Genomic DNA, 9,198 nt, shown 5'->3' with positions numbered 1-9,198 from the left:
AATGGTCTGCATGTTCTGATTCTGTGCGAGAGTACACTAGAATATCATCAATGAATACTATTACGAATAGATCCAAGAGAGGCTTGAATACATTATCATCAGATTCATGAACACTGCCGGAGCATTTGTTAACCCGAATGACATCACCCGAAATTCGTAATGGCCATATCTCGTTCTGAAAGCTGTCTTGGGAATATCTTCTTTTCTAACTCTCACCTGATGATAGCCTGACCTCAAGTCTATTTTGGAGAACCACTTGGCACCCTGTAGTTGATAAAATAAATCATCAATTCTTGGAAGAGGATATTTGTTCTTTATGGTCACCTTATTCAACTGTCTATAATCGATGCACATTCGTAGGGAACCATCTTTCTTTCTTACAAATGGAACTGGTGCTCCCCACGGTGACGAGCTGGGTCTAATAAACCCCTTCTCGAGCAAATCTTTCAACTGTGCCTTTAGCTCTTTCAATTCTGCTGGAGCCATACGATAGGGAGGAATAGAAATAAGCTTGGTATCCGGCAATACATCAATAGCGAAATCAATTTCTCTTTCCAGAGAAAGGCCTGGAAGTTCATCTGGGAATACATTCGGAAATTCATTCACTACCGGAACAGATTGGAAAGTTGGCAACTTTGCCTCGGTGTCACGAACTCAAACTAAGTGATAAATATAGCCCTTAGCTATCATCTTTCTTGCCTTAAGGTAGGAAATAAACCTACCTCTTGGAGATGCTGTGTTACCTTTCCATTCAAGCACGGGCTCTCTCAGAAATTGAAATCGAACTACTTTTATTCGGCAATCAACATTAGCATAACATGAGGCCAACCAATCCATACCCATAATCACATCAAAATCTAACATTTCCAGCTCAACTAAATCAGCTCTAGTACGGCGGTCGCACAATCACAATTATACAATCTTTATACACTTGTCTAGCTATCACGGGATCACCAACGGAGTAGATGCCTCAAAAGGTTTAATTGGCTCGGGTTTCACCCAATACGGATAGCAACATATGGAGTAATATAGGATAGGGTAGAACCCGGATCTATCAATACGTACACATCATGAGAAAATACGGACAATGTACCTGTAACCACATCTGGGGAGGATTCAAGATCTTATCGTCCGGCTAAAGCATACATGCGGGGATGAGTGGCACCTGAAGTAGATGCTCCCCCTCGGCCTCTACCTCGACCTGCTGGAATGCGGGGGTACGCCCTATCGGGCGCCCGAAGAAGAACCGTGTGCCGATCTGTAGGTTGGACCCCAACTCTACCACTCATCGATGGGCAATCTCTCATCATGTGCCCAACGGCCACGAGCAAGCATCCCGAACCACGGCGACATCCGAGAAGAAGTAATCCTTGCCGCGCGGCGCATCGCGTGCGGAGGTCTCCTGCGGCTATAATCTCCCCCAACCGTGAACACCGAGGCCTTCGAACTCGACCTGTCTGCGAACGAAAAGAGCGATCAAATCTCCTACCTGTAAATCGGGGAGGTGCACTAGTCACCGACTGGCCTGAGTGTCTAGGATATGATTGCCTTGATCCCCCTCTGTAGTCACTACCTGCGCCCATAGATCTGGCCCTCTTGCTTTGCCCTCTATCAATATCACGATCACCCCTTTGCGGATGTTGTTGTCCTTCTAGATTCTGGGCATGGGCTTGAATACGGTAAATATCCATCCCATCTTGCAACGAAGACGTCAAACAATCTTTGAACAAATGTGGCCCTAAGCCACTCACAAATCTATGTACCCGATCTCCCATGTCGGCCACCATAGTCGGGGCATATCTAGCTAATGAATTAAATTGAAGGCTATACTCCCGGGCACTCATATTCCCTTGTTTCAAATTTAGAAATCTATCCGCTCTAGCTCGGCGGACCTCGGGTGGCAAATAATGGCGAATGAAAGCATTTACGAATTCTTGCCAAACGGGAGGAGGCGCATTCTCTTTTCTCGATGCTATCCAATTATTATACCATAAGCGCCACATCTCGGGTATACGATGCCAACTCCACAGATTCAGTCTCGGAGGCATGAATAATCTTTAATGTCCTCAACATCTCATCAATAAAGCCTTGCGGATCTTCATCCGGCTTTGACCCAAAGAACTTTGGAGGATTCAAACTCATGAAATCACGGGCTCTGGTACTAGCTGACCGATCACTTGGGCCCGCATTCTGCCGCTGCGCCTAGGTGGAAACTAACTGTATCAGTCGATGAATAGCTTCGGTCACTTGTTGACCCGAAGTAGCTGGTAGAGGAACTGGAGGCATAGGAGCTGGAGCTGAAGCCCCTTCTTGTTCTTTCGTAATAGGTGGGGTGGAAGAAGAATTAGATGGAGCCTCATTATGTGATTCACCCTCATCTACATTCATTGTCGGCTCTCTTTCTGCCCGCCTTCTCATCATAGTCTTGTCCTTCTGGGCGGCTTTAGCTTTTCCCTTTGGCGGCATTTCTGAAGTCATAGCACACTATTAGGGAGGATAAAATCTTATACACGGCTCTATCGCACGATCTCATAAGAAGAAAGATGGTCATGTTTCCTAAATGCCCTGTAGCCTCCTGTTTATTAGCGTGGCGCGCAACACACCATAAACAGACTCTACTAGACATGGCTCGTAGATACTTCCTAGGACTGAAATGCTCTGATACCACTTTTGTCACGACCCGACTAGGGCCATGACGGGCACCCGGGGCTAACCACCGACCACTACTCATTCTATTACTCATTTGCTTTCATTCATAATTCTTATGCTTATAATCATGGAAAACTATTAACATTTGAAACATATTCACTTTATATACATAAGCCCTTCGGCTATCAAAATAATATATATATATATATATATATATATATATATATATATATATATATATATATATATATATATATATATATATATATATATATACAATGAGAAACTTGTGAGACCATACTACTCATGCCGCGCATCTACGAGCCTATAGTACTAGACAAATAGACGGGACAAAATCCCGTCATCCCCAAAACATGTATATACCAAAAGAATAAATCAATGGCACCTCCAAAGCAATGGAGTCTAATAGCTCCTACGAGTCTGGATCACCTCCTTGTCTACTTGTGGGTATGAACACAGCGTCTAAAGAAAATGGACGTCAGTACAAACATTATACTGAGTATGTAAGGCATAAACAATAATGAAACATCAATGAAATAGGAAGGCATCAAATGAGGAGCAATCTGTAACTGACTGTGAATCATAAAAGAAATAATGCATGCTGGCTTACTTCATAATCATCATCATATCATGTATGCATATATGTATAAACTGCCCGACCATATAGGTACGGTGTGATAATCATTAGCATTAGCCTGCGTCCAGGCCTCCCGCGTCCGGGGTACCATCTCATGCCGCCCACTAGTGGTGGCCTATATGCTGCCTGCCTTAGCGGTGACTGCTCGGCCATATAGGCGTGGTGTACATCATCATCATATACTCATCATAATGTGATACAAGACCAATTCTATCGAGCTTCATGAAAATGGAGTCTTTGAAGATCATGGGAGGTCCCATAGGATGGCGACCTTCCATCCAAGCTATCTCCCATATCTTGAAGGCCATTCCTATGTGGACCTCCCATGATCTTCAAAGACTCCATTTTCATGAAGCTCGATGGAATTGGTCTTGTATCATAATGTATGCATGGAAACTCATGGACAACTATATTTTATCGGGGTGACATAAGGTCGTGGACCCCTGATTCCATTATGGAGCATTCATAAACATTCTGCCTCACCTTGAAGGAATTAACATAAGGTGAGTGTATATAATGATCAACATCAATAGATTAAAGATAGTATCATTAGCTTTAGAGGAACATCATATCACGGACTTTAGAATTTTTTGGACTTAAGCTTATCATCATCATTATCGTACTCATAGTGTATCTCTTATCTCATGTGGCTATTCATGAACAAGGACTCTTAGTTTCCTTGAAGATAGGAGATCCATGAAGGAGAATGAAAATCATGCCATAAGATTCATGCCTTAGAAAGAAAGGACTAGCCTCACATACCTTTGTCGTTTAACTATTCTATTGCTTGCTCGTTTTCCTTCGATGCTCGCGTTTCTACCTTCAAGAGAATTCGTATCGACATTAGCTAAAGCATTATAAGAACGTGCTTACTAAAGCTAGAGAAAATTGGGCAGCATTTCCTTTGTTTATACGACTTCCTCCATATTCCATATCAACTACCAAACATTCATAACAACAATCACAATATCATAAACAACAATCATCATTCATTTGCATTATCCACATTTAGCAATTTCACTTCAATTCCTCCATAATCATGACTATAGTTCACTATCGCGTTCTTTCATATACAATGCTTATTCCATATTCTAAATGTCATTCGTAACATATTTATAATCACAACATATCAATATCCACAATTCAATTCAAGCTTCTATTAAAAAATGACACTATTCTTGCATTCATAACCCATTTCCTATTTCCTTCTACAATCCAAGTGTTTCAACTTTTCAATACTTCAAACAACATGAAAAGGTCATGAAACTTACCTTAGATAGTATAGGAACAAGCCTTGAGTGGCAATACTCTTCTTACACCAAAACCCTAGTTCACTTCTCTTCGGATTTCTTGACTTAGATGACTTTAATGTGTTTCACACTTTTGATTTTTGTTGGTTTGATGAAGTTGATCATCAATTTCCTTTGTGTTCTTGTGGATGGAGAGTGGAGAATATTCTAGAGGTTTCTTGACTTGTGGAATGAAAATGAAATGAAATAAAATGAGAGAGGGGTCCTTATATCAACGTTTAAAGCTGTCCCGACCGAGATCTACGGACCAACATACGGTCCGTATAATTTATACTGACCGTATGTCTGGTCGTAGATCTGGTCTAGTGTGAGGTGCTCTTCTGGGCTGATTATACGGCCAGACATACGGCCAGTATAATTTATACGGCCAGTATGTTGGGCCGTATAATGCTTAGTTGTTCCGAAATTATTCTCGTCAACTCGTTTGATCTCCGATTCTTATGGAACCTTCTTAACACTTGTTTAACACCTCAATACCAATCTAAGGGACGTTATAACTCTTCCCCAAAGCATCATTGGAACATCATTAACTCGATACTCGTAATTCTTGTCCGACACACAACATATAACTTGCTTTCCTTAACAACTTTCTTTCCTTACCTTAAATGTCTTTGAAATCTCGTTTAGGGTCATCAAGTACTATTTCTTACTTATCAAAACATCGTATACATCATGCCCTTCGTTAGTCTACTCACTATACGTTAACGGGAAATTTCTAAGGTGTAACAGTGATCAAGTTGAAATGCATGATTAAAATACAGTACATAATGAGGGGGAGCAACTAAACACACAACAAGTTGCACCACTAGAGACTGAAACACGTGAAGTAAACCAAAAAAGGCATGATTACACACCTCAACATACAGCACCAAAAATACCAGCTCAAATTCCTACATCTCAAAATCCTATACCTACTAAACAACCAAATACAACTCAACTAAATACAAGAGCATCAAGAAGAAGCAAAAAACCACCAGTGTGGATGAAAAACTTTATTTAACTCAATGTACATGTTGATACTTATGCTTTAGCCAAATACCTATTATATGACAAACTAGTACCTAAATACAATGCCTACTTATCCAAAATGATAAACATAACAGAAGCACAGACATACAAAGAAGTAGCAACTGATCTAAAATGGATAGAAGCCATGAAGGTAGAAATCTCAGTATTACAAGACAACCATACATAGGATATTATCTGTTTACCAACAGGTAAGTCACCTATAGGGTTTAAGTGGTTATACAAAGTGAAGTACCAGTCCACAGGTGAAGTTGAAAGGTATAAAGCAAGGTTAGTTACAAAAGGATATAGTCAAAAGGAGGGTATAGATCACCAAGAACTTTCAATCTTGTAGTAAAGATAAAGACTGTAAGGACAGTTTTGACAGTTATAGCTCAAAACAAATGACACATTCATCTGATGGATGTCTTTAATGCATTTCTACAAGGTGATTTAAATGATGAGATCTATATGGAGTTACCTCAGGAGGAGAAGAATCCTGTGTGAAGACTCATTAAATCCCTGTATGGATTGAAACAGGCAACTAGACAAGAGAATGCTAATCTATCTAAGGCCCTATTGAGTTATCAGTTCAAGCAAAGTGAGCATAATCATTCTTTGTTCATCAAAAAGACAACAACAAACTCAGTGTTTGTACTCATATATGTTGATGATATGCTCATAACTGGAAGCAGTCTACAAGCTATTGAAGAAACTAAGAATCAACTGAAACAGTATTTCAAAATGAAAGATCTGGGTGAGCTCAAATATTTCCTAGGAATTGAGTTTGCAAAGTCAAAACATGGCATACTCATGCATCAGAGGAAATATGCACTTGAACTCATTGCTGAAACTAGATTAAGTGGTTCAAAACCAGCTGTAACACCTATTGATACAAATGTTAAGCTGACTGCAAAGGAGTATGATGACCTGGTCAATAAAGACAATTTAGAATCAAAGGAAACCAGTCCAAAATCCAAGATCATACATGATCCATTGGTTGATCAAGGGACTTATCAGATACTAATAGGAAAGTTATTGTATCTGAACATAACCAGGACTGACATATCATTTGGAGTACAAACCTTAAGTCAATTTCTTCAGCAAACTAAAAAATCCCATATGAAGGTAGCCTTAAGAATAATAAGATGTATAAAAGGTCAGCTAGGACAAGGAGTTCTACTGTCGAGTACTCAAAAAAATAAAATTTCTGCCTTTGTGATGCATCGGGCATCTTGTCCACATACTAGAAAATCTATATGAGGATATTTTGTAAAATTTGGAAATTACTTTGTATAATGGAAATCAAAGAAGCAATCCATAGTTTCAAGAAGTTCAGCAGAGTCAGAATACAGAAGCATTGCTACAGTGGTCACATAGATAATTTGGTTACCAGGCTTGATGAAGGAGCTGAATATTGAAGTTCAAAAACCAGTTGAAATATTCACTGATAGTAAAGCAGCACTACAGTTGGCTGCAAATCCAGTATATCATGAAAGGACTACATATATTGAGATTGATTTCCATTTCATAAGAGAAACGATTGCCTTTGGACTAGTGGCTACTAAATATGTTCCTACTTAAGAACAACCCTCAGATTTACTAACAAAAGGAATATATAAAGTTCAGAATCATTATCTATGCTCCAAGCTAGGAGTTCAAGCATATTCTCACTTCCTAGCATGAGGGGGAGTGTTGAGACAAGTGATTCAAATGGTAGTTAAGTTAGTTAGAGGGTTTAAATGTTACTTAAGTTAGTTTGAAGGATCATTATGAGATCATTTATGAAGTTCAGGGACTTGAGTGTTAATAGCTGATTATGTGTTAGTTATTAAGTACAAGTTAGTTACATGATTAACAACTCATCCAGTTGATCGTTCTCTACGTATATATACCAGCTGTACAAGCTGTATACACAGAAAATTAATGAGAATCAATTTCTTCTTCTTCCTCTCCATTTCTTATTCTTCTCTAAACTGATCAAGATTACATATCTGATCCTATACTTCTAAAAATTACACTGGTACAGTTCTTTATCTAGGTTCTTGTGAATCAAAAGCAGTTGAATTCACCAGTAGAGGGACCTGTGTATATAACTGAAATAGTACATCATAATATCAGAAAATTGAGTAGAGCTAAAAAGGAACTTACATGACAAAGTCATCTGTATATATAGTGGAGAACATGTGTTTGAAAAGTAAATATATAATATTTTAGGAAATCTCTCTTGAAATGAAAACTCCAGCTTGTTTTTGTAAAGGAAGTTAATCGACAACAAACAATCTTTGGCAATGAGAAGAGAATCCAGCTCTCTTTCATATTTCAAGCCAACAACTAATGTTTTCTGAGAATTGACGGAATTCTCTTAGTGTAACTCGCAAGCAATAAATAGCACCACAACATATTTATATTCTTTATGAAGAAAGAGCGGAAAAGTGGCCATACATCTTTCTCATTATCATCCAAGAAGTTATACAAAACGTGTTGATGTTTGATTTCAGCTATGTTTTATCTTAGACAATGTAATGACTGTGGATTCCATCCTGCAACATTGTTATAGATGGTTCAAAAAATATTTGACATTAGTGGGCGCAAAAAGTATCATGAAAGATGTTATTGAAATGAAGCAGAACAATAAAATGGATTCATACTTTAGAGCCAGCTGCATTGTATCATCATACAGAAATACCACGAACAAATACCCATGACATCACTTCCATCTCTCTTCATCTTAACCTGAAAATCATATTTTTTTATAAGTACAAATCCAAATTGAAGCAGATAAATGAAACAGATTCTGATGATGAAAAAATAAAATATGGAAGTGCGACAAATATCATGTTTCGTTAGATCTTCAACTCTAATCAACAATGGTTAAGCGATAGAGGGAATAATATTCCAAATGCTAGAAATCCTATAGTCGTTTGATTTGCACAGTTAGCTGCTGCTTGTGGAATACTAAATGTTGCTTGATCTATTATAAACATCACATTAGACTTTCTTCAAATATCTGCACAGTTATGAAGTAACAATCAATAGTCAGTACTCATAATGCCTATGTTTAATGAACATCAACTGATAACACCTACGAATCCTAATTCTCAAACTTGTTGAAGATGTTAAATTACTCTAGTTGCCATCAACTATTACAGATAACAGTAATATGGAAGGCTAGATTTGGTAATAAGTCATCTCTTAACATATCAAATATTAAATATAACATAGATGGTTTAGTGTATACTACATTAATACTTAAGTTATGCATATAAAGCACAAGCAAATAATCATAGTAACAACTTTGATGTGTTACAATTTGCATAAATTTAGACAACAACCATTTTTTTAGAGTCCTCCACCTCCCTCTACTTTAACAAATTACTAACTGGAAAAAAGAGAAACAGAGTAACAAGCAGCAAGAGTTAAAAACTAACCTCACTTATCTTCTGGTGAATTTTCGATCTCGTGAATATGTTTGTTGCCAAATCGTTCCCGATCTTTGAAGAACTAACACCACTAACATCATAATACTCAAGACACTTTCACTATTTTCTTTTATCCTACTATTTCCCAAAAACC

General features: G+C 38.2%; 1 long non-coding RNA gene across 2 annotated transcripts in view; it reads right to left on the bottom strand.

Annotated features, from left to right (window-relative positions):
* Positions 1-8,048: 8,048 nt before the first annotated feature.
* The window catches only part of LOC132063021 (uncharacterized), a 1,680-nt gene continuing 530 nt past the window's right edge, over positions 8,049-9,198 (bottom strand). Inside the window, exons 2-3 of one of the 2 annotated variants that reach the window (XR_009416304.1) lie at positions 9,054-9,179; positions 8,049-8,358 (exon numbers count right to left, since the gene is read on the bottom strand). This is a non-coding gene — a long non-coding RNA (uncharacterized LOC132063021). Of the gene's footprint in view, positions 8,359-9,053; positions 9,183-9,198 lie in introns of both variants that reach the window. The other variant, XR_009416303.1, reaches the window with a different exon arrangement.

This window comes from Lycium ferocissimum, chromosome 7 (assembly GCF_029784015.1).
Source record: "Lycium ferocissimum isolate CSIRO_LF1 chromosome 7, AGI_CSIRO_Lferr_CH_V1, whole genome shotgun sequence".
Taxonomy (NCBI): domain Eukaryota; kingdom Viridiplantae; phylum Streptophyta; class Magnoliopsida; order Solanales; family Solanaceae; genus Lycium; species Lycium ferocissimum.
This window is presented reverse-complemented; position numbering and strand designations above follow the sequence as displayed.